The sequence below is a fragment of the Poecilia mexicana genome, unplaced genomic scaffold (assembly GCF_051168715.1).
Source record: "Poecilia mexicana isolate PSO_F unplaced genomic scaffold, ASM5116871v1 scaffold_16, whole genome shotgun sequence".
NCBI lineage: Eukaryota > Metazoa > Chordata > Actinopteri > Cyprinodontiformes > Poeciliidae > Poecilia > Poecilia mexicana.
Window position 1 is genome coordinate 30075418 of NW_028263385.1, and position 27309 is coordinate 30102726.

At 40.4% G+C, this 27309-nt stretch overlaps 1 long non-coding RNA gene across 3 annotated transcripts; it reads right to left on the reverse strand.

Annotated features, from left to right (window-relative positions):
- Positions 1-17665: 17665 nt before the first annotated feature.
- LOC106913756 (uncharacterized) lies at positions 17666-26828 on the reverse strand. Of its 3 annotated transcripts, none has more exons than XR_015765686.1 (3): positions 25889-26828; positions 25696-25811; positions 17666-17748 (listed from the first exon to the last, which is right to left on the reverse strand). It is a non-coding gene; the product is annotated as an uncharacterized LOC106913756 (long non-coding RNA). The 3 variants fall into 3 exon arrangements; XR_015765685.1 differs by lacking the exon at positions 17666-17748 and adding an exon at positions 20794-24397 and having other exon boundaries at positions 25889-26827; XR_015765684.1 differs by lacking the exon at positions 17666-17748 and adding an exon at positions 20794-25633 and having other exon boundaries at positions 25889-26827.
- Positions 26829-27309: the final 481 nt, after the last annotated feature.

Here is a 27309-nt window from a genome sequence, read left to right on the forward strand (position 1 = left end):
ATGACGTGTTTTTCCTGTCTTAGTGGCCTTTAAGACTTTGTCAGTACAAGAGACATTTCTCATACAGGTGTACAATTTGCAGCAAAATGCTCTCTTCTCTGGACACAAAACTTTCTTTTGTGTCCAGAGGGTGTTGAATCATACTATTCAACACCCTCCTGAATAGTATGATTCAGGAGGGTGTTGTACTATCATAGTTGTTGATGAAGGTGGCACCTTAGGGCAAAGATGTCTGACACATTTTTATATTGGACCACATCAATATAAAAATGGTCATGAATGTGCTGAAAGGGCTGGTTGTGGCATGAAATATTGACCTTTTAACAAACAGATATTTTAAATATTTAACCATTCACACCAAAGTAATTTGGCACAATACAAATAAATAGTTTAACTTATAAAATAATATTTAAGCACACAACTGTGATTCTATTTTTGTGGCCCTCTGAGATTTGGAGGGCTCCAGAAATAGGTATGCCTAAAGTTTGACACATGCCTTAGGGCTTTTTGGAAATTTTATCTAGAAATTAGCCAGACATCCGTGCTTGGTTAGAATTACTAGACAGTTGTCTGTCTGTTACCTAAACTAGACAGTTTCCCATTTTGTTACTCAAGAAAATTGTTTGTTTAAGATGGACCTTATATTATTTCCACATATGTAGTTACCTCAAAAATTTTCAATTAACACTACAAAGCCACAACATCATCATCTGGGGCCTCATGCATAAAAGAATGCGTAGTTTTCACACTAAATCTTGGAGTACGGAAAAATGTAGAAAAGTGCGGAGCACAAAAAAAAAATCCGGATGTATAAAACCGTGCGCACGCACGTGGCCGCGCACCTTTCCTTTATAAATCCTAATTTGCGGGAAATAGAGCAGCTGCTGGTCCGCCCTGTCGCCACCCACAAATACATATTAATGTAAATTAGTATAAATACCCAGAAGTCTACCACCACTTGAAGCAGTAACCATGGCAATGTCCTTATTTGTAGCAGTATAAGTATTTATAATAATAATAATTCTATATTTTATGTAAAATGTGCTTTCAGGGCACAAAGTCACCTCACACAAACAAAAATACATTTTAAAGGAAAAAAAAATCTAAATTAAATAAATAAATAAAGAGATCGTGCAAATACCTGTTAGAACAGTAGCACCTCCAGCACGGATTTAAAGACAAACAGCGTGTCAGAGAGTCCTTTGAGTAGGATCAGACTGGTTGTCCAAGATGGCCTGCACCTTGGACAGGAAACGGAGGAGCTTAGGGATGGAAGTGGGGGAAAGGACAGATTAGATGGAAATGTAGGACGAAATCCTGGAGCAATTGGCTGAGCTGGATTCACTGTGCTTCAAGGTTTTGAAGAGAAGCTGGAGCCAAAATGGACTGAGAGGCACATAGTAGAAGGAATGAAGGGATGTATGTGCACAGGGATTTTGTGAAGCCTGCGAGGACAGGGATTAAATAACGGTGGATAAGAACTGGGAAACAGCCATCAATGGAATAATATTACCGGAAATGTTGGAGGAAGAAGCGGAAGTTGAGGAAAAAGCCAGAAGGCCAGGATGTTTGGATGATGGCGATGCTGTTTTTTATTGAGGTATTGAGGATGAATGCAATAGGAAGAGTCTTAATTTGTTGTCTGAGCAGCTGAATGGGATGCCTTTCTCTTTTAAAGAGCGTTGAGGGCGAGCGATAGTCCAGGATTTTTGAAGTTGGCATGTTGGGATGCCTGAGGAGGAAGGCTGAGATGTGGATGTGTTTATGTCATTTGGTTGAGAGGCTCTGGAATGACGCTGTGGCCCGGGAGAATGAGCTTGATGTCTGACACCTTGAAGTGGTCCATGGTCACAGGATTGGGATATTGTTGGAGGTGAGAGATGAACTGTAGGTGATGTAGTGTGAGACTGAGTTTGAGGATCAAATATCACGGAGCACAGGCTTTTGCAACCTGAAGTTTCAGAAGGAGGGGAATTTTCGACAGTGGATGGAGTGTATTAGAGATCATCCGAGTCAGAAGGGTTGAGCTGGATTGTTAAGGCGTTTTCCATGGTGAGTATAATTGCCAAAGCAATCGTTACAAGTCTGATAATGAAAGTAGCAACATTGATGGAATGTAACAGACTGAAAAGAATGGCTGAGCAGATTATAAATAGGCTGTTTGGAAAAGATTGAGGTGTGGTTTGGGCGTGGCCCTGCTCCTGAACTTAAGTTAACACATTAACATCATAAAATGCAACATGTTCCATAATGTTTGCTTTGAGCCTGTAGAAAGCCCGATGTCAATAATTATTTTATTTTTGTGTTATAGTTGCTATCTACAGTAAGTCAGGCTGATTACGCTTTTTACCGTCATATCATGCTCAGCAGTAATTTATTGATTTTAGTTTTCTATTGTTTATATTCCTATAAACAATAAAAGTTTTGCAATTCACCCAGAGAAACTGAAAAATATTCCTGCAGACATGGATGCCTCAAATCATATAATCATAGTCCTGGTGTTGTTTTCTTTTCACTTGTGTCTTTCTGGTTGATCTTGTCATCTCCAAAGTACTTTTTAATTTTTCCAACAGCCCGTTATAGCATGGGTTGAGTTATGTGATGGGAATGTAAATGAGCCATGTGTTTACTTCAAACTTTCAGCTAATTGGCCGAGACCAAAGAAAAGCACGTGAATAACCAATAAAGCTTGGTATGATATTCAGCTGTAAGTTAACACTACATCTTCTTAAACGGCTCAGATTTACTCTGTAAGCAAGTTAAATTCAAAGAGATAGTTTACCCTTTTAAACTCTCTGAAACTGCTAAGTTTTAAAATCACTGTGAGTTACAATATTTAGTTGAGGTTTTATTTTTTATTATTACTGTGCAGACATTTAAAAATATAAAAGATCAGGTTCAGCTATTGCTGTTTAAAATTGCATATGCTACTCTGACTTAAAGTTTTGGTTTGGTCCAGATTTCCTTCTCCCTTAGTTACATCCTACATGTGTACTGGTATGAGACATCACTGTATTGTTTGGTACAATACCTGTCAAGTCTCCCATTTTAGCCAGAAAGCTGCAGTTTTTTACCTTTCCCAATGTGCTCCCGTATGAGCATCCTGAACAGGTACATGTACCAAATGTGCATTTCTGTATATTTTCAGAATAAACACACGTGCTCCACAACCCCTAATTATGAGATTTGGTTAAATTGTGTAAGTAATTTAAACTACCATTTGGCAGCTTTTGTGCTTTTTTTTAAACATAATCAGACAAATGAATATTTAACACCAGTTTATAAAACATCTTGACTAGATGTTTTAAACATCTAGTCAAGATGTTTAAAACATCTTGTTTAAAACATCAGCCAATTGATTGGCTGATTTCCGTGAAAAAGCGTGTGATCGGTGATCGTCCATCACTGTCTCTTGTTGCCGATCAGAAAAAACGATCACCTGCATCTCATTTTTCGCAACCTGCAGAGGCCCCATGTGCAACGCATCACCAACTTTCCTTCAAACTGCGCAATGGCACAATGTCGTGTGGAACTTTACCGTTGTGACAGAAAAATACCTCGGAGGTGCAGGGCATCAAAATGCGTCAGTACAATGAATTTAATATGACATTTAAAAAACAAGGGTTGACGGAGTACGGTGATTTATCGAGGCTAACTGCAGGTAAAAGACATCTGGTGCTTTCAGACAGCAGGTATAGAAGCGCACAACTACCAACACTCACCCAGATGAGCATGATGGTCAGAAACTAAATACCTAGCTAAATAACCTGAAAAATAATTAAAATCATCGGGCTAGCGGTGAAAGCTGCCGGGTTCTGCTCTCTCTGTTGGACCGCAGCCACGCAATTCTGAGACGTTCATATTTCACGTTCAACCTCCACCAGACAGTGGATTCTCACATTAAACGTTTACTTAAAGCTGCAGCATGTAACAACAAAAAAAAGAAACAAACAAGAAAAAAAACTTTTTACATGTGTATTAAGACTTTTGCTGTCCTAACATGAGACAGATAAGCGCTGAAAAAATATCGAGCTCCTCTGCCCCCTCCCTGTGTTCTGCAGAATTACACCACTCGGTCAGAAACAACCAATCACAACCAGCAGAAAACAGCTGGCCATGCTCTCCAAAAGTTTTGAAATTTCAACATTCAGATGTTAGCATGTCTTAGAAAAGAAACCATACTGAATATGTTATTGTTTTTTCTTATGTCTGTATATTCTGACCTTTCTTATAATATTCATATATATTTTTTTCACTTCTTTTTCATATATCAAGAGAAAAAGTCAGACACGGACTTACAACTGAATGTTTAGTTGTAAGTCATAAAGAATGAGAAGTCCAAAGGAGGGTGAAGCTAAATAAAACAATTCACCAAAAAAATAAAACAGGGAAGTAAAGATGGCTCAGATAGAAAGTACAATTTTCCAACAACAGCATAGAAGTTCATGAGTTGTTTCCCCCACAGAGCTTATTAAAGTACAAACACAAGAGCACGCAGTCTGCTCACAGTGTTGATCATTGCAGCAAAGTCCCAGTTAGGATCAATTACATGGACAGAAAAATAGCAGGCGCTGCAAGGCCATTAGTCAAAATCTGACCTCATTAGATGCTGTACCTGCGAGGGGTCAAGTGGCCCTTAACGCCTCCACAGTTGTCTTCTGTTCTTGATCAGTGTAGCAAATGTCCATTGTGACAGATAGTCTTGTTTTTACATGGATGAAGGGCCCAGTCCACTGTGAGGTGTTGCTCCATGTGTGTTTGCCCCACTTCTTACTCTTGACTTAGACAGATGGTGATTGCAGCAGACAAGGTCTCAGAAGAGTTGAGAGAAGCGGATGCAGAGAAGACAGATCAGGCTCAGGACTGCTGAACTGCACTGAATAAGCTTCAAGGATAACATCCAAAAACAATTTTACAAATAGTCTTTAATCTGTGATATGTGTGAAGTTTAACAAACACATTGTGATTTAGTTATGTTGTTCCAATTCTTAAGAGTTATGATTTGAATCATAAATGCTTTTTATCAGCCACATTTAACATATAGCCTCTTTCAGAGCATGCAGCTTAGTCAGTTCATCCTTTAGTGATGGAAAAACAACCTTCATGAGACAAAAACAATATATATTTGAGGGATGAGCCCCTTCATTTTGTGAATGATTAGCATCTGGAGTCATAATCCAGAATGAGATTTATTAACTGTCAACAGGACGACACAGGCTGTTTTAAATAAAAAATGCTTACAGTACAATATTTCCGGAGTGAAGCAATAAATAACTACAAAATGCTTCTCTGCACTCACTAGCCATTTTGTTAGAGACAACTATGTGTGTTAACACAAATGCTGTATCACAACTCTGCAACTACTCAATCTATTTCGACATCTGGAAGAAATGAAGGATAACTGAAGAAGGATGTATTAAGTGTAACCCCTCTGGGTTCCCAGAACCATAACAAATGTAAGGTATCTAAATGCATTTATTAAAAAGAATTCATTTATTAAAAAAGGATATAATTCTTGGTTCTTGGGTTAAAAGACTGAAGAAAATAAAGAGTTGATTTAAAAAGACAATAGTTGAAGTAGAATGTGTTAAAATGTGTTCTGTCACTTTAAGAAAGAACCATACTGTGTAGTTTGTCTGTGAAGACAGGTCAGCGCGAGAGTGTGAGAGACTAGAGTGCTGGGTATTTTCTGGGTTGTTCTGCCCAAGATTGAATTTTATTGGGTGATTGCACTTTTCCTGAATTCGGATTGACAGAGGGGCGGGACGAGCGGGAGTGCCGCGAGAGAGAAAGAAAAAAAAAAAAAAAGAGAGAGAGACTGGACGTTTGGTGTGTGAGCTGGTTTTGGTGGACAGAACTGCTGGGAAGGTGCCACAGCCAAGGTGTGCACTTGGACCAGGGGATTGCTGGAGGAGCGAGGTTGGAGCGAGCGGTGAGCTGGACGCTGGAGGTTTGGAACTGGAGCGGTGGAGAGGGACAGACCCGCTACACCTGCACGGGGCCCGCTGTTTGGAGCTAGCTGCGCTTTCCCCGCCTTTGAGAAAGGCACGGAGCAACAAGCTGCTAGAGGAGGTTTGACTTATCTGGACCTTTGCTAAACCTTGGTTGGTGCATCGAGGACCTTGGTGAGTCGTCGGTATCAGGCCTGCAACGGGGTAATGACTATAAGGCCGGCTTTCATTTTTGTTAATTTTTGTGGGCCCACTTATTAAAACTTGTATTTTCTTTTGTGTATTTTGGGCAGTCTAATGGACCTTAACATGTTTGGGACTGACTAAAATAAGTTCAGTAAACGAATATTTAAAGGTTTGAACATACAGGGAAAGACCCTATTCCTAACTAGGTGTCTGAGCCTGTGATTTTCATTTGTATGTTTACTTGTTGAAGTTGGAGTGTTAAATAAAGGGTTTACGTTCATTAAGGTTCATTATTGGAGGGTCAAGTGGGAAGTAGTCGAACCCAGAGCGCTACATAAATGGAGGCACCGCTGGGATTAAGACACAAAAAATAAATAAGCAAATGATAAAATTAACTTGTATGTGAAAGCTAGACCCCAAGGTTTATTTAGTTAAGCTGTTTTTGATGTTAAAGTCTGACCCACTTTACTATCTTTGTTAAGTTGAATTTGTAGTTTTAAAAAGGGAAAGTAAATCATTAACTACAGAATGTCATTGTTGGAAAACTGGTGTACAGGGGAGGGCTTAGACACATCCCATGCACTTGTAGTGAAGCAGGTTCCCGTAGAGGCCACAGTTAGGCACATTGAAGAAACTCTGATGACTATCAAAGCCCTAGGACGAGTTAGGGTGAGAGGACGCATGTTTAACCCTCAATCACAGTCACTAATGGTGTTATGCCAGTGTAGTGAAAGAGTAAAGACAAAAACTATACCTCTAGATGTGCCACCTATTGAAGGAGGTGAACTGTGGACATTGCATGGGCCTGCAGATGAAGAAAATGTCAACACGGAAAAGAGACAACCAGAACCTCTCCCACAAGATAGCTCGACATCAACTGAAGAAGCAGCTGCACCAGAAATATTATCAGACACTATGCCAGGAAACTCTGCAGAGTCAATCATAAGAGCAGTTGGTGATCTGCTGGCAAAGACAATGAGGCCTGCCCAAGAAAGTAATCTCTTCAGACGTCTTCGTGTATATTCTGGCATAAGTCCCACACCTCCAGGGGAGGAAAGTTTGGATACATGGATGGAGCAAGCACAGTTAATGGTGGATGAGATTCACTGTTCCATTCGGGAGAAACGGAAAAGAATCAAAGAAAGCATGAGAGGACCTGCTCTGGAAATTGCACAAGCCGTGAGGGCTAATGATCCAGATGCATCACCAGAGGAATATATTGAAGCTCTAGAAAAAGCATTTGGATCACCAGAGAGCCCTGAGGATCTCTACTTCTCCTTCAGAGCCTTACGCCAAAGCGCAGGTGAAAGACTTTCAGATTTTTTACGGAGAGTGGAGAGAAACCTAACAAGAGTTGTTCAGCGAGGAGGGATAACTCCCAATCTGAAAGATAGTGCACGGGTGGACCAGCTCCTTCGTGGAGTCACAGAGTTCGAGATCCTGCTACTACAGTTACGCTTAAGAGAAAGAAAACGTGATCCTCCTTCCTTCCTGACACTGTTGAATGAAATCAGAGAGGAAGAGTTTCAACAATCACTGAGAAGGAAAAACACTGCTCCTTCCGCTAGACCAGTTGTCAGGCAAGTGAGGGTGGAAGATGAAAATAAGTCCGAACCTGAAGTTCAGGAGCTGCAAACTCAAATCAAGATGCTGCATTCCCAAGTGACTGAACTCAAAACTGGTCAGTTAAAAAACACCTCGAAATCTCAAAAAGTTTTCCATACTGATGAGGTGGAACCCAGACAAACTGATGAAGTTCAAGCTTTGAGAAAACAAGTTGAGGATGTGCAACATCACCTCCATATGATGACTGTGACACACACCAATCCTCCTCAGACTAAAGGTACAAGATGGAGACCAGAAAACAAAGCAAGTAAAGTGAATAAAGCTCCTCCTCACCTTAGTAGCCAAAGAACAACTCATACCAACCATGATGACGAGGATTTCTTCTGTTACCGGTGTGGAGAAGGAGGACTTGTGTCTACTCATTGTACAGCCCCTGAAGACAATGGCAAAGTCATTCAAAAATTGATTCGTTCTCTAAGAAGACAAAAAAGAAATGAGACAAACAAACAGGACAAAGAGACCTCAAGCACCAACTGCTATGTCAAAAGGAATGTAGTAGATGCCCAACATGCTACAAGCATCCCTAAGGGACTAGTAGGAGAGGCCTCCCTCAGTAGAGTAATTATTGAAGGTCAACCAGCCAACGCCCTGATGGACAGTGGTTCTAGTGTTACCATTATATTTGAAAGCTGGTACACAGACCATTTGTCCCACTTACCTCTCCATCCTATTTCCAGCTTGGCCCTTTGGGGACTGAGTGAATCCTGCTATCCGTACAAGGGCTATATAGCTATGAATGTTGAGTTCTTGGAGGATGGTCTTCACACTGAGCCAAAGACAGTGTTGGCCCTGGTCTGCCCTGATCCTAAGGGTCCAGATCAGGCCCCAGTAATCATGGGAACCAAGGCCTGTCATTTTCACCACCAGCCCAAGACTTCAGATGAAACTGAATGCCATGGACTGGCTCAGTCATGGCGAGTTTCTGTCAGTACACCAAAGACATTTAAACAGAAACACCCCTCAGGCCGGCTGGATGATAATGTTGGACACATAAAATGGATGGGTCCTGGACCTCTTAAGGTCCCCCCTGGTGGTTCAGCACTGGCTGCCTGTAAAGTCATTGCAAAAAAGTCTTGGGAGCAGAATATGTTGGTGGTTGAGCCTCCTGAGCAGCCATCTCTCCTAGATGGAATAATGGTGACACCGTGTGTTCTATTACCATCTGACATGAATGTAAACAACTTCTCACTGGTGTTAAAAAATGAGTCAATAAAACCAAAGAACATCCCTAAAGGCACCATTGTGGCATGCATTCAAAAAGCCAATGTTGTGACAGAGGTGCACAAAACCAAAGAGTCAGGCCAAACAATAGACCCTGGATGGTTTGATTTTGGTGACTCCCTAATCCCAAGTGTTTGGAAGGAGAGGCTAGCTCGTAAGCTATCAGAGAAAGCTGGTGTGTTCTCCCTTGAAGAATGGGATGTGGGGCTGGCCAGAGGAGTCAATCATACCATTCGCCTCAGCGACTCACGGCCTTTTCGAGAAAGATCAAGACGTCTAGCCCCTGCAGATATCGACGACGTGCGAAGCCATCTGCAAAAACTGCTGGCAGCGGGAATAATAAAGAAGTCCCGTAGTCCGTATGCTTCGCCCATCGTAGTTGCAAGGAAAAAGAATGGCTCCATCAGGATGTGTATTGATTACCGCACCCTGAATGCACGTACCATCCCTGATCAATACACAGTTCCTAGGATTGATGAAGCCTTGGATTGTATGACAGGAAGCCGCTGGTTTTCTGTACTGGACCTAAGAAATGGCTATTACCAGATTGGTATGGCTGATCAAGATAAGGAAAAAACAGTGTTTATCTGCCCCCTGGGGTTCTTCCAGTTTGAGCGAATGCCCCAAGGCATCACTGGAGCTCCTGCTACCTTTCAACGGTTAATGGAGAAGGCTATTGGAGATATGAACCTCCTGCAGTGCTTAGTATACCTGGATGACATAATAGTGTTCGGCCGAACAATAGAGGAACATGAGGAACGTCTCCTCAAAGTCTTAGACCGGCTACAAGAATACGGCCTGAAAGTGTCTATCAATAAGTGCCAGTTCTGCCAACCTCAGGTCAAGTATGTCGGCCATATTGTGTCTGCTTCAGGCATAGCTACTGACCCCGAAAAAAATCAGAGCAGTCCTTAACTGGCCGCAGCCTACAGAGCTCAAGAGCCTCCAGTCATTTTTGGGGTTCTGTGGCTACTACAGAAGGTTCATTGCCAACTACTCATCCATCGTGAGACCTCTGACCGACTTAACCAAAGGCTACCCTCCTGTTAAAAAAGGACAGAAGGCAGTTAACTCCAACTCTGCCTTTCTTAAAAAATCGGAGCCCTTTGGAGACAGGTGGACGTTGGACTGCACCACTGCTTTTAAGAAAATAATACAGTGTCTGACACAGGCACCTGTCCTGGCGTTTGCAGATCCAACTAAGCCCTACATATTGCATATTGATGCCAGTTTTGATGGGCTAGGTGCTGTGCTTAACCAGGAACATCCAGAAGGCTTGCATCCTGTAGCCTTTGCTAGTCGAAAGCTGAGAAGCTCAGAGAAATTATCCGGTCCATCAACTTGAGTTCCTCGCCCTCAAGTGGGCTGTGGTCGACAAGTTACACGATTACTTGTACGGAGCCAAGTTCACAGTGAGAACCGACAACAACCCACTGACCTATATCCTTACCACTGCCAAACTTAGTGCTACAGGTCATAGGTGGCTGGCTGCATTGTCCACCTAGGATTTTGGCATACAGTACAGGCCAGGCAGGGAGAATATTGATGCCGACCTGCTTTCTAGGAAGGCAAACTCTGAAGAGCAGGGGTGGATACCCCCGTCTGGGGTGAAAGCCCTATGCAAAACTGTGAGTGTCATTGGGCGCTCTGAGAAAAAGAGGTGTGTGGATCAGTTGGGTGTATCACCAGCTGCCATTCCTGATCTATATGTGTACCCCATCTCTCTTGACGAGAACCCAGTGCAACCGTTCAGCATGGCAGACCTACTAGATGAACAAGACTCAGATGAAGCTATTGGAAAGATTAAACAGGAGATCAAGTCTGGACATTGGCCCTGTAGTTTCCAGAGCGACCATCAGGAAACCATTCTTCTACAGCGAGAAAGGGAAAAGTTGCAGATAAAGAAGGGACTGATGTACAGGAGGACATTAAGGGCAACAGGAAAAGAGGTGTTCCAGTTGGTTCTTCCTCCCAAACATCGGCTTCAAGTGTTGAAACAGTTGCATGACGACTTTGGGCACCTAGGTATTGAAAAAACCACAGAGTTGGTGCGAGATCGGTTCTATTGGCCGAAAATGGCTCATGACATTGAACATTATGTCAAGACCTGCGGGGTATGCGTGGCTTACAAGACCTTGCCTCGCAAGACAAGTCCCCTGCATCAAATCACAAGTCGAGGCCCATTAGACTTGGTCTGTATCGACTTCTTGTCGATCGAGCCAGATTCTTGTGGGGTGGCCAATGTTCTCATCATTACTGACCATTTTACTCGGTATGCTCAGGCCATACCCACCAGCAACCAAAGAGCTACCACAGTTGCTAAAGTTTTGCTGGAAAAGTTCTTTGTACATTATGGCCTGCCAAGTCGTATCCACTCAGACCAAGGTCGTGATTTTGAGAGTTCACTGATAAAAGAGCTTCTGAATATGTTAGGAATTAAGAAATCCCGAACTACACCCTATCACCCCCAAGGGGATCCTCAGCCAGAGCGCTTTAATCATACTCTCTTGTCAATGTTGGGCACTCTCGATCCCAAGGACAAACAGAAATGGAGTCAGCGTGTAGCCTCTATGGTGGCAACAGGATATTCACCATACTACCTGATGTTCGGGCGAGAGGCTCGCCTGCCTGTGGATGTGAGTTTTGGTCTGTCTCAAGCTGAAGAAGTCACAACTCATCATCAGTATGTGAACAAACTGAGAAACGAGTTACGTCAAGCTTACCAGCTTGCGACTGAGGCTTCCAACAAGAATCATCAGAAAAACAAGCGAGGCTATGATAGCAGGGTACGAGCCCAGAACTTGCAGGAAGGAGACCGGGTTCTTATCCGAGCTTTGGGCATCCTTGGAAAACACAAGTTAAAGGAGAAGTGGAATCTGCAACCTTATGTGGTTGCTGGAAAGCTTCCTAACTTACCTGTGTATCGGGTGAAACCAGAAAGTGGACGGGGAGTAGTTAAGACTCTTCACAGAGATCATCTGCTACCAATAGGGTTCCTGGTGAGGATTCCAGAAATCCAAGAAAGAAAGTGCCTGCCTCAGAAACCTTCCACCAGATCGACCGATGTGTCCAGAGCCCAACATCTGGAACAACATTCAACAGAGGAAGGGAGAGCTGAGGATACGGAAGATGAAGAGACCTCTCGGTATTACTGCCGAGAAGTTGCCCAGGATTCTTGGTTAGCGTGTCCTCCAACTATCCAGTGGTTGTCCGCTGCTACTAACAGACCAGAGGTCATCCCTGAAAGAGATCCCGGGGAACCAACTCTGTCATGCCATGAGGAGGAAGTGCTTGACCCCAACGCAACTGTAGAGGAGGACACCAGTGGTGTTATACTTTTGTTGGAAGACCCTGTGGCGGACACAGGGCTGGAAGTGAGAGACGTCCCAACAACCTGTGTATCTGAAGATAAAGTCGACTCTACTGAGGTTTCTTCTACAAAACGACTGGTCAAGCCTGTCATCCAATTGAGCTATGATGAGCCTGGAAAGCCCACTGACAAGCCGTTGGTCATAGTCCACAGGGGAGTGAGGATATACATAATCAGAGAGACAGAGGAAGATCCTACTATTGTCTGTAGTCCGTCCCGCAATGTCCCGGTTCAAAAAGCAGCAAGATGTAGCTGTGGGTGTTTGTAATATACAGAACTGTCCAATGGGGACATCTAGACATTTAGGACGGGGAGGGTGTAACCCTTTAGGTTCCCAGTTAGGAGAGTTTGTCAGCTCTTTTACCAAATAGAAAGTTGTCTGATGGGGACATCCAGACATTTAGGACGGGGAGGGTGTAACCCCTCTGGGTTCCCAGAACCATAACAAATGTAAGGTATCTAAATGCATTTATTAAAAAGAATTCATTTATTAAAAAAGGATATAATTCTTGGTTCTTGGGTTAAAAGACTGAAGAAAATAAAGAGTTGATTTAAAAAGACAATAGTTGAATGTGTTAAAATGGGTTCTGTCACTTTAAGAAAGAACCATAATGTGTAGTTTGTCTGTGAAGACAGGTCAGCGTGAGAGTGTGAGAGACTAGAGTGCTGGGTATTTTCTGGGTTGTTCTGCCCAAGATTGAATTTTATTGGGTGATTGCACTTTTCCTGAATTTGGATTGACTGAGGGGCGGGACGAGCGGGAGTGCCGCGAGAGAGAAAGAAAAAAAAAAGACTGGACGTTTGGTGTGTGAGCTGGTTTTGGTGGACAGAACTGCTGGGAAGGTGCCACAGCCAAGGTGTGCACTTGGACCAGGGGATTGCTGGAGGAGCGAGGTTGGAGCGAGCGGTGAGCTGGACGCTGGAGGTTTGGAACTGGAGCGGTGGAGAGGGACAGACCCGCTACATCTGCACAGGGCCCGCTGTTTGGAGCTAGCTGCGCTTTCCCCGCCTTTGAGAAAGGCACGGAGCAACAAGCTGCTAGAGGAGGTTTGACTTATCTGGACCTTTGCTAAACCTTGGTTGGTGCATCGAGGACCTTGGTGAGTCGTCGGTATCAGGCCTGCAACGGGGTAATGACTATAAGGCCGGCTTTCATTTTTGTTAATTTTTGTGGGCCCACTTATTAAAACTTGTATTTTCTTTTGTGTATTTTGGGCAGTCTAATGGACCTTAACATGTTTGGGACTGACTAAAATAAGTTCAGTAAAGGAATATTTAAAGGTTTGAACATACGGGGAAAGACCCTATTCCTAACTAGGTGTCTGAGCCTGTGATTTTCATTTGTATGTTTACTTGTCGAAGTTGGAGTGTTAAATAAAGGGTTTACGTTCATTAAGGTTCATTATTGGAGGGTCAAGTGGGAAGTAGTCGAACCCAGAGCGCTATATCCAACATAGATATAAGAGAGCGCTACATAAGAATTTACCAAAGGAAAATAAAATATTGTTGACACATATCTACATTTCTTCAAAGACTTGTCATAGATGTGTAGCAGTCAGTGTTAGTGTTTCTGAAGAAACCTCTGACTGAAGACATGGCCTTATGTAATAGTGTCATGAAGAGGATGCTCAGTGTTCCTAATGTACTTCATATTTGTAACACCTTCAGAAGTTCTAAAGCAGTTCCAAGAACAAAACCACTCGTCTTTATCTTTTACTACTTCAGCTTTTTTAGGTCTTTGGATCTTATGTTGCTACCCCACCAAATGATCGTGGAAGAGAATGCACTTTGCAGCATACTGAAGGATCTTCAGATGAGCTAGCAGATGATTGAAACACTGGAAGTGTAGCAGAGTGAGGCATGATTATAATCACAAAAACACATTGGGGTGTTTTGTCTGTAACTCAGCAACACCTGAGAGGAGTATGTATATGATTTCCAAAGCAGCAATTGTGAACTCCACTGGTTGATAATATGGACAAAAACTTACTGCTGTAGCATGTCCTGGATGACACCATCTGTTGTCAACAAGTACTGCTCATCCATGTACTTTGCTTTAGCCAACCCTCTTTAAATGTCTATCTGCTTATATAGTTAGATGCACATGCAAAGAGATGTTAAACTCAGAGATTTGACTCTGCTGACTTCTCTCAATGAAGCACATAATACTGCATTCCTGATAATCTGGCTGCTTCATTGTTATGGTTTGAATTCATCAAAATTATTTGATGAATAGGCTAAATCTCACATTTTGCCTACTATGATCAATGGAAGAGATGGTTTTAACTCTCTCCTTTCTATCCTCTGGGCTCCTGATTTGCATCCACAATGGCTTTTTTCAACTCATGTAGGAGTTGTGATTGTAGCTTAGATGTTATTTAAACATCATAGATATTATTCATCTGCCTTAAGATATAAAAAACACCTTATTATATATCATAACAATAATGGTCTAAAAGTTAAAAAAAAGTATCAGCAAAAATTCTTCCACCTGCAGAGTATTTAAGCTAGGATTGAATAAACATCCAACAAAATAGTTTTAGTCAGTTAAGGAGACATAAAGAAGAATGTCACAGAGCTACTCCAACATGCTGTCAACCCAGGCATCACAATTCCATATATATATTTTTCATACAATCGGGGAAAAAAGTTGAATGACTGAATGTTGCTGATGCCAGACACAGGCTATTCTGGAAATATCATAAACTTTTTGAGAAAATATCTATGGAGTAGCAATTGCATTTGAATAATCTGGTCATATATATGTATATATAGTGAGGATAAAAAATATTAATTTTCTTCCTCAAATAAGTATTTGAACACCCTGTGACTTTGCACGTTCTCCCACTTAGAAATCATGGAATCAGGTATAGGTTGAGCTAATACCTGAATATTGTTGTTGATCATGTTCATCTTTGATTACCACATTGTAATCTTCTGATGTCACTTACAGCAGGATAATGGACCATTTCACAAAGTTCAAACATGTCAGAGTGGTTTCTTGGCATGTTAATGAGTTATGCTATAATTGGAATTGTTGCATCATGCAGTTATGAATGTAAAAGAGACTTCAACCCAGCACTAGCAATGTGTGTCTAATAACCAATAGCTGGATTATATGAAATATAAGTGTGAACTAATAATAAATGAATTTTGTAAATATTTACAGCTACATCTTTGTATTAATAACAGAATTTGTTTACCGGTAGAATTTTACGGTTATACAGGATATATCATGCTCTTAAATCCTTCCTTTTCACATGTAAATTATTTTCACATCTATAGATTTATGGTCTATATAAAGCAGAACTGCAATCAAATGACCTTCCATAGTTTCCCTTTTATAGTCAGTAAAGATAGTTTTGATTATTTGGGCGTCTGTGTAACATATGACTACAATTGCTTGTTTAACAAAAATTTCACAGAGGCACTGAATAAGGCTAGATTGGATATGGAGAAGTGATCAAAGCTCCCTCTGTCTCTTGTAGGAAGAATAAACTCAGTCAAGATGACAGTTATGCCAAGGTTCTTATATCTGTTTCAAACCAGATATACCAGTCTTTATTCCTAAGAAGTTATTCAAAGAATTAAACAAACGTATATCTGTGTTCATCTGGAATAAAAACATCCCAAGAATTAGAAAGGAATATCTGGAGAGACAGAGGGAAGATGGTGGGCTATCCCTACCTAATTTTCTCACAGAAAATGTTAGGATATTGGTTAGGATATTGGTTGTCCAATAATTTACTATTATTGGGCAACCAATATCCATACGTTTTTGTACTGGTTTACGGATCAGTAAGATGCCGAGTCTCCAGTTTGGGTCCACCTGGAACAACATTCCAGCAATCCAGTTTTGCTTAGTTCATTAATATGTAGCCCTTTACCACTGAGTAAATGTCATCGGACAAACAATCCAGTTGTTGGAGGCTCTCTAAGGATATGGTCCCAATTTAGGACTAATTTTTAATGCAGAAATGCACTGACTGCATCTCCTGTGCAATGCAATGTTCAGTTCACCCCATCCTTGATAGACCCATCCTTTCAAAAGTGGCATGAGAGAGGCATAACTTGCATAAAGGATCTTTTTGAAAGAGGCCAATTTATTTCTTTTGAACAGCTAAAAAGGGACTTCGGTGTCACTCAGGCTGACTTCTTCAGGAATCTCAAAGTACGTAGTTACATGAAAGCTAATTTCTCATTAACTCTGCTTTGAGTAACGTGGATTGATGAATGTTTGGATATGAATCCGACTGATAGGGGGTTAGTATCAGCTATATATTGCAAAATTCAGAACGCTGCATCCCCATCACTTAGACATCTGAAAGAATCATGGGAAGAAGAGCTAGGGGAACTATTTACTGATACTGCCTGGCAGGCTGCACTCTCAAGAATCCACTCTTCAATTTGCATTAGACATAACCTGCTCCAGTTTAAGGTGCTGCATAGATTATACTTGTCCCCTAATAAATTATCTAGAATGTATTGTGGCGTAGACTCACCTTGTGTTAGGTGTGGGCACATCCCTGCTGATCTCAGTCATATGTTCAGGCTTTGCCCCAGGCTCCTCCCCTTTTGGGAGTCAATCTTTAGGACGATTACATTTATATGCAAGAGGAATATTGATCGAATTGCTCTAACTGCTCTATTTGAGGTTGTCCCTCCGACTACACCAACACAGCAGGCCAATGCCATAGCATTTGTTACATTACTTGCAAGACGCCTAATATTCAATTGGAAGAGAGCCACTCCTCCGTCTCATAAACAGTGGATGGAAGATGTTATGTTCCATCTGAAGCATACAGTCAATGACTCCAATCACCAATACATCACTTGGCAGCCATTTCTTTTGTATTTTGAGACAGAGTCCTCCTAAGTATATAGCCCTCCCACCTTTCCTTCCTCCTTTTTCCCCCTCCTGCCTTCTTACTAAATATCTGATGTCAGCACCTGTTGTCATTTTGGTTTTGTTTCATTGTTCTTGCATATCTAAAACAAATAAAAAGATTTAAATAATAAAGCACAACTGCAATGCTTTGGTCTGAATTCCTGGTTATTGCATTTCCACATACCCCTCGATTTCCTTTGTTCTGAGGCGTTTTAGATTATCTCACTTTGCTGTGTTTTTTTGTGAATGAGACATTTCACACACCAACCCCTCCAGGCTGCAGAGTGTTCCACTCCACCCCGTTCGGCCATTTTTGTAGTTTGAGAGCAGAAATACAATTACCTGCTGACAAAAAACCCATTTATTCTGTGACCAGCAGGTGGGGATCTTTTTAAAAATTACAAGATGCACCCAAACACAGACTGAGCAGTGCACAATATTTTATTAAACAATTTCCTTAAAACATCTTTTTGTAAAAACGAGGCTTCAGGCCCACTACTTGGTCCCTGGAACAAAAGGGAACACATAAAGGATGGAAAAGTTCAATTATTCCAAAAGAAATAAAACATGCAATGCAAAAGAAATTAGTAAAAACAAAAAGAAAACTTCAACACAACAACAAATACAATCTGTAAAAAGGAAACACTTCAAAGAACGGAACACATCGTCATCCAGTTCCAAATGCCCTTCGATGGGGCCAGAGGAGTAATGCCCCGCCCACACAGCCTGTCCAACCAGCAATAGACCCTTTTCACATGACGTCACACAACCTCCGTTTTGGCTCGAAGCTGTGTATCCTTAGTGCCGGTGTACATAGTAAGTAACGATAAAGTTGTCTATTTCATATATATATATATATATATATATATGTAAAATGGACACATATGTATCTATATATATCTATATAGAGACATATATATAGAAAGAGAGATTTATTTATATATATATATATATATATATATATATATATATATATATATATATATATATATATATATATATATATATCTGACAGCATATGTTGATCAGACAGAACACCGGACATGGAGTTTACACAGTCTCTAAAACATTTGCCTAAAATAAGATTTGAAGATAGATCACGATTTGCAAACCAATTTTCTCTGACAACAAAATCTAAATTAGAGAAAAGCTAGAAATTCTTCACCGAACAATACCTGTTTGACTATGAAGGTAGGTATTTTTGCTTTGCGTAACCGTTAGCATTAGTGAATTTTGTTAGCTAGCTAACTACATGACATAACTGTTCCTTAACCAGAACTTTTTACTGTTTTTGAACTATAACGTTTTAGGCTCTAATCTTGATCAGATTCTTAAATTATAGACTGGAGTTGCCACTCATCCCATAAAATAGGGGTTTGTTTGTTATAAGCAGAGATGTCCGGTGCCACCGCTGCTTTGTAATGCCTTCCTCTAATCGGACCACTTTTTCCGGTAACGAATAATCTAACGAGCTCGTATTTCAAATCCGGTAATCAGATTAAAGTTATTTTTATGTGCTTTATTTTCCATTAATACAGAAAATGAACCTCTAAACGTTACATCACTGACAGGCGGCGGTGTATATGTTTCCTAACTGTGGCTAAAGCTGCTGCTAGCTGGTTTACTCATGATCGGAGGCTGGTTGGAGAATGGTAAATTGACAATGACTAATAACGGTTATCTAACACGTAAACACTGTTTTAGAAAATACAGAAAGTGAACCTCTAAACGTTACAGCGCTGACAGAGAGTATATTTTTTCCTAAATGTGGCTAAAGCTGCTGCTAGGTGGTTTACTCTCCGATCGGAGGCTGTTTATTTTATACACAGTTAGAGAATGGTGATTTTACAATAATTAATAACAGCTCTCTAACACTTAAATGCTGTTATTATTAAACTTACCTTTTATTATATCCTTAAGATTATGAGAATGCGGGAATTTTTCAGCTTGGTTCCCAAGGCAAAATCACACCGGAAGTAAAGATACCCAGGTTTGAGTTATGGCGGCCATTGTCTGACGTCACTGTGAAAAGGGTCTATGGGCTCTTTGCACCTACGGCGTTGACGTCACATCTCCAGGAGCTAATGCGGCTCACTTGTTTCCGCTTTGAGTTACCATGACTGGTAGAAAAGACTAAGTCGTATTTCAGATGCAAAAAACGCAATACTATGAACGTTGTTGTCTTCCTAACATAATGAGCTTTTAAGTTTTCATTAATTTCCAAGCGATCCTGAATTAAGAAGTAGGTGGCTTGTAAATATTTACCACTACCAGTTAAAGCTAACGCTGCACAACACAAAGTTTGCAGCCTTCACTCCGGATCAGCCTAAAAATACCAGGGATACGGATGATAAATAAAGGAGCCTCCCTGAGTTATTTCCATGGAGTCACTTCTGTATTCAGCCTGAAAGAGTTTATGGGAACAAGAGAGCAGACCAGAGCCAGACAGCCGAGCAACTGATCCGCCTTTACACACTGCTGTAAACACCGTCCTATCTGAGCTCTTCACAAGAAACATGCAAAGGTAATAAAACGAAATAACACGGAGACATGAAGCAACACGGTCATATTTTTCTAAAAGCAGCAACTTTTAACCTGAACAGCTGAACCAGATCTCTGACACCAGAGCTGCGCTACTGTTAAGCTACAGGCTTGTTGTGCTTCATCGTGCTTCGGAAGTAAAAAGCCCGAACCGTAACCGAACCCCTTTAGTCTGACACTAACGACAATAAACACACAGTATACTTGAAAATTAGGTAAAAACATTGTCCATTAGAATGTTTAGATACTTAAATAGCACATTTTTACAAGATCAATATCCGAGAATATTGCCTACTAGCATAAGCTAAGGTTAATGTTAGCCACAAAGTTTAAGTAAAACTCACCTTCGTATACCGCAGTGAAGTTAGTTTCAAGTTGGATATTCGATATTCGAGCTCCGCGGAGTGAGCGGCGTTTACCTCAAGGTTGATCCGATTTCGGAACGCTACTCTCGGCCAGCGGTTCTCTATCGCTCCCGGCCGCAGCGCCCGAAGGTTCACTTAGGGACTATCAACAAATTACTGAACCTAACATTCCTGTCAAAGAAATATAATGTTTTCTTCAATAGCTTCCAGGTCATGTGACCTAATGACTCAAAATCACTTTGAAATAATTATACTAGTCCCTTTAATTGAGGCACAGACATTTGATTTCCATTTTAAATAATTTTCCATTTTTAATTAATTTTTTTCATCAAAATTGAGGGTTTTTATTCAATAGCTTCCAGGTCATGTGACCTAATGACTCAAAATCACTTTGAAATAATTATAATAGTCCCTATAGATGAGGCACAGACATTTGTTTTCCATTTTAAATCATTTTCCATTTTTAATGAATTTTTTTCATCAAAATTGAGTGTTTTTCTTCAATAGCTTCCAGGTCATGTGACCTAATGACTCAAAATCACTTTGAAATAATTATACTAGTCTCTTTAGATGAGGCACAGTCATTTGATTTCCATTTTAAATCATTTTCCATTTTTTATGAATTTTTTTCATCAAAATTGAGGGTTTTTCTTCAATAGCTTCCAGGTCATGTGACCTAATGACTCAAAATCACTTTGAAATAATTATACTAGTCCCTTTAATTGAGGCACAGACATTTGATTTCCATTTTAAATAATTTTCCATTTTTAATTAATTTTTTTCATCAAAATTGAGGGTTTTTATTCAATAGCTTCCAGGTCATGTGACCTAATGACTCAAAATCACTTTGAAATAATTATAATAGTCCCTATAGATGAGGCACAGACATTTGTTTTCCATTTTAAATCATTTTCCATTTTTAATTAATTTTTTTCATCAAAATTGAGGGTTTTTCTTCAATAGCTTCCAGGTCATGTGACCTAATGACTCAAAATCACTTTGAAATAATTATACTAGTCCCTTTAATTGAGGCACAGACATTTGATTTCCATTTTAAATCATTTTCCATTTTTAATTAATTTTTTTCATCAAAATTGAGGGTTTTTCTTCAATAGCTTCCAGGTCATGTGACCTAATGACTCAAAATCACTTTGAAATAATTCTACTAGTCTCTTTAGATGAGGCACAGTCATTTGATTTCCATTTTAAATCATTTTCCATTTTTTATGAATTTTTTTCATCAAAATTGAGGGTTTTTCTTCAATAGCTTCCAGGTCATGTGACCTAATGACTCAAAATCACTTTGAAATAATTATACTAGTCTCTTTAGATGAGGCACAGTCATTTGATTTCCATTTTAAATCATTTTCCATTTTTAATTAATTTTTTTCATCAAAATTGAGGGTTTTTCTTCAATAGCTTCCAGGTCATGTGACCTAATGACACAAAATCACTTTGAAATAATTATACTAGTCCCTTTAATTGAGGCACAGACATTTGATTTCCATTTTAAATAATTTTCCATTTTTAATTAATTTTTTTCATCAAAATTGAGGGTTTTTATTCAATAGCTTCCAGGTCATGTGACCTAATGACTCAAAATCACTTTGAAATAATTATAATCGTCCCTATAGATGAGGCACAGACATTTGTTTTCCATTTTAAATCATTTTCCATTTTTAATTAATTTTTTTCATCAAAATTGAGGGTTTTTCTTCAATAGCTTCCAGGTCATGTGACCTATTGACTCAAAATCACTTTGAAATAATTATAATAGTCCCTATAGATGAGGCACAGACATTTGTTTTCCATTTTAACTTTTTTAAATTTTTTTAGCAATTTGTTTTGTCAATATTTAGTATTTTAATTCAATAGCTTCCAGGTATTGTGACCTATTGACCCAGAACCAGTTTGAAATTGTTCTTTTATCCTGTATAGATGAGGCACAGTCATTTGTTTCCTATTTTAACATTTTTTTTATGTTTTAGCAATTTCATTTGTCAAAATTTAGTATGTTTTTGCAATAGCTTTCAAGACATGTGTTCTATTGATTCAAAACCACTTTGAAATCGTTGTACTAATCATTAGAGATGAGGCACCCTCATTTTTCCCCATTTTAGATCTTTATCCATTTTTTTACATCATTTAAATTTACAAATTAAAAAATATGATTGGTGTTTAATATCTTAAATTTCATGTGACCGACTGAAAAGGAATAAAAAGGGCTAAATGGAATAAAAATGAGTTTGCACCACCTATCCTGTCTAGTAGAATAATTTCACATTGATTTTGAGTTAATAAGACCCAATTAACTTATGGGTCTTATGACCCATAAGCTATTGAAGAAAAATCAATCAATCATCTTCCCCTTGTCTGCAGTCAGGTTGCGGGGTCAGCAGAGGCCCAGACTTCCGTCTCCCCAGCCACTTGTTCCAGCTCCTCCAGGGGAATCCTGGGTCTCCCCGGGGCCTCCTCCTGGTGGGACGTGCCCAAAAGACCTCACTAGGGAGGTGTCAAGGAAGCATCCTAATCTGATGCCTGACCCACCTCAAGCTGGCTCCTCTCGAAGTGAAAAATCAGCAGCTCTACTCTCAGTCCCTCCTGGATGACTGAGCTTCTCATCCTATCACTAAGGGAGAGCCCAGACACCTTATGGAAAAAACTAATTTTGGCCGTTAGTTTGTGATTTTGTTCTTTCAGTCAATACCTTTAAGCCTATGCCATAGATGAAGGTAGGGACATAGATCGACTGGCAAATCGAGACCTTTGCTTTTCGATCCAGCTCTCTTCACCACGACAGATCGGCATAGCGACCACTTTACTGCACCAATCCTTCTATTGATCTCCTGTCCATTTTGCCCTCATTCTTGATGTTATGGATTCTGTATTTTCCTCCATCTCTTTTACCCTCTTAACACGCTGCAGCATACATAACCATGTTTATAAGTGACTGCTAACATGTAAACAGACTGAAACTGATTAGAGTACCGTTTGGGGAGGGTCCACATTGCAGAGATGAATAAAAAGCTAAACTTGCTACAATCTTTGCCTCACTTGGCACAACGCTGGACGGTGATTATAACATATGAAGCATGAAGTTCAATTTGGATGATAAGTATGGCTTGTGGAACTGGATCATCTTTTAGCATTAAAGTTTGTTTTTATATATAACCAAATCTCATTATTTCTCAAGGTCATTTACGATGAGTGGTTCTGGTCGGGTCCTGAAACTGGTTAATGGACATGGGTGGAGAACAGAGACAGAAATGAATGAACTCCAACAGTGAACAAGATCCTAAGATGTTTAAACGCCTCCACTTGGGTCAGGACAATCTTCCCTGACCCAAATAAGGCGCTCTACCCTTTTCCATGACCATGGCCTTGGATCTGGAGGTACTGATCCTCCTCATCTGCATCCTGCTCCAGTAAAGCTGTAGATCATGACCTGATGAAGCCAGTAGGGCCACATCATCTGCCAAAAGCAGAGGTGTGATCCCAAGGCCACCAAAATGGATCCCTTCAGAACCCCGGTTGTGCAGAACGTGGCCTCAGACAGAAAACACCCAAATCCAAAAATCTAATCAAATTTTATTTATATATCACATTTCAACAACAAGGCATTTCAAAGAGCTTTACACCATAAAAACACAAAAATACAAAGTCATAGAAACACAGCCAACAACTGAAACATTACATTTTCTCACTACATATCAGATTGTTAATTAATGTTCCATTAATTAGCGCATGGCTCTCATCTCGGGTCATGCGATGAGATGAGACTATTTCTAGTCAGAACCTCTCAACCTCACACACCAGCTCAGGCTCCCACCAGAGAGGTGATGCCCATGAAAAGTCTACCACCCAGGGTCAGATGGCCAAGGTCCCCTCCCTCGGCCTTCTAACATCCCACATTGCACCCAGCCCTTCTGGCCCACAGTTGGTGAGCCCATGGGAAGGTGAATCCACTGTGGGCTGAGCCTGGCCAGACTCCATGTGTTTTAGCACCAGATGCTGCCACGGAGCACCAACTCCAGGCCCGGCTCCAGGGTGGAGCCCGGGTGACCTGCGTCCAGGTGAGGGGACACTGTATCCATTGATTGTGCTCTTTATAAAGGGTCTTTGGGCTGCTCTTTGTCTGGTTCATCACCTCTAGCATTGGGTGACCCTACAAGGGGTATGAAGCCCCTGACAGCATAACTCCTAGAGTCACTTCAACACTCAAACACTTTCATCATGATAAGGTGGCAGCCTATGGAGGTGAACAGAAAATAGGAAATATATATTTTAAATATAAAATTGCCTAAAAAATAATAAAATGGGTCAAAATGAATTAAAAATGAGCGTACCTCATTGCTCCAGTCTACTAAAACAATTTCACACTGATTTAGAGCAATTGGGTGAAAGTTTAGTGAGAACTCCTGCTCGGGTTCTCACTAAAACCAGGAACATAGATCACATAACACCAGTATAAAATTCGTCAATTTTGACGAAAAAAATTCATAAAAAATGGAAAATGATTTAAAATGGAAATCAAATGTCTGTGCCTCAATTAAAGGGACTAGTATAATTATTTCAAAGTGATTTTGAGTCATTAGGTCACATGACCTGGAAGCTATTGAAGAAAAACCCTCAATTTTGATGAAAAAAATTCCTAAAAAATGGAAAATGGCTAAAAATGGAAATCAAATGTCTGTGCCTCATCTATAGGGACTATTATAATTATTTCAAAGTGATTTTGAGTCATTAGGTCACATGACCTGGAAGCTATTGAAGAAAAACCCTCAATTTTGATGAAAAAAAATTAATAAAAAATGGAAAATGATTTAAAATGGAAATCAAATGTCTGTGCCTCATCTAAAGAGACTAGTATAATTATTTCAAAGTGATTTTGAGTCATTAGGTCAAATGACCTGGAAGCTATTGAAGAAAACATTATATTTCTTTGACAGGAATGTTAGGTTCAGTAATTTGTTGATAGTCCCTAAGTGAACCTTCGGGCGCTGCGGCCGGGAGCGATAGAGAACCGCTGGCCGAGAGTAGCGTTCCGAAATCGGATCAACTTTCAGCTAAACGTCGGTTACTCCGCGGAGCTCGGGCCGGGAGCGGTGGAGAACCGCTGGCCGACATTAGCGTTCATAAATCGGATCAACCTTGAGGTAAACGCCGCTCACTCCGCGGAGCTCGAATATCGAATATCCAACTTGAAACTAACTTCACTGCGGTCCTTCGTATCACTAAATGTATACATCTTAAAACCTTTCTCCAGCTGACTTGTTGGGGCTTCGGATCGATGTACAAACCTTGGCCAAGCCCTGAAAGCACCTATTGTAAAAGGCCATTTTCAATAGATCGGAAACAATCGAGCCGCTTTGGAAGCTGAGGTGCAAAGAGTCCATAGGTTTAATTGAGAGCGGTTCAAACAAACAATGGGAAGACAAGACAGCAGAGCGTCCAAAGCGCTGCAGCTCCAAACACAATCAGATGCCTGAAACAGAAAACCCATTAAAGGTGGATCCAGATAAAATAAATCAAAAGCAGGTAACTTACCCAGGGGTGGAAACGCAGCCTAACCCGGGAGGAAGTGGGTCAGCAGGTGAGGACCAGATGGAAGCCGCACGCCACAACAACCCCCAGCTGCAGCCGGCAACGCCATCAGAGCAACACTGCAGAAACGCACGATAAGTGTAGCACCCAAAAACCAACCATGATCCCAGCCACGGATAGCAAAACTGACACTTACGATCGCAGACGAGCCGATCAAACACACAAGCCAACATTTAGCCGTCGACTGTAGCAACAGTGGGAGAAACAAAGACACACGCACCTTCTTCTTCTTCTTCTTCTTCTTCGTTTTGTTTTTAATGGCGGTTGGCAAGCAACTTAATGGTGTGCATTACCGCCACCTACTGGTATGGAGTATGGATCAGAACGCAACTTAAAAAAAACAACAAAAAAACAAACCCTAAATCCTTTCTATCAGTTTAGTTTTCTTAAGAAATTTTATTAAATAACGTAAATATTCAGAGGAAGAGGAATATCCCAAAATATCTGGTATTTTTAACTGTAACTTATTCTTTAGAAGTCTATATTCTAATTTCCTTCTCTCCTCAGAGTACTTTGGACATAACAATAAAACATGTTCTACTGTCTCTTCTTGAAAACAAAGATCACAATTACCTGATGGATGTTTCCCCATTTTAAATAGTGTACTGTTTAAACCTGTATGACCAAAACGTAATCTGGATATAATGTTTTCTTCTTTTCTACTTCTTCCTGTTCCCCTCATTGCACCAACTTTCCTTTGAATACTATAAAGCCATCTACCAGTTCTTTCTTCTTCCCACTGCTTCTGCCATCTTCCCTTAACCTTTTGTTTTATAATAGATTTTATTTCCTCTTTACTAAAAGGAATCAGTATCTCAATGCAACTGTTTTTTGAAGCTTGTTTTGCATATTTGTCTGCCAACTCATTTCCTTTTATTTCTATATGCGATGGAACTCATGTAAAAATGACAATTAATCCCATGGCCTGAATTCTATAAAGTATTAACTTAATCTCCAATAAAAGGTCTGGCCTACTATTAGACTGATTATGTTTAATTGAATATAACGATGAACTTGAATCAGAACAAATTAAATTTCTCAGAGGACGAACCTCTTCAATCCATCCTAACACACTCACCTTGCAGCGGCCTGCCCAACTATAAAGGCACCTGCCCCGCCCACCAATCAACGGTGAGCTCCTAGCTGCACCTGGTGCCCAGAGTGGGGGAGGGTGGAACACCATCCCACCACAATTCCAAAATGCATTATATATTATTATTATCTGGACCATCCAGCATCCATACACGTTGGAGCCAGAGTCTGACTCAGAATGAAGACGACAAACCTGCTGAACCACGCATTCAAATTAATGTATCATTGGTGTTATTAGTGTATTTACACTCTCTCCATCCATAATAACTACCTAAAATATGGAGCATAGTTTAGGTATGTTAGATGCCTATTAAAATATTAATGCTACAACAATAGACACTCCTAGACACTCAAAGTACACAAAAATGTATTAAAGGGCTAAAAAAGTGGATTTTACATGTTATGTCACCTTTAAACCACATTCCTATGTAGAGAATATTGTTAATTAGGAATTTCCAGGCCATG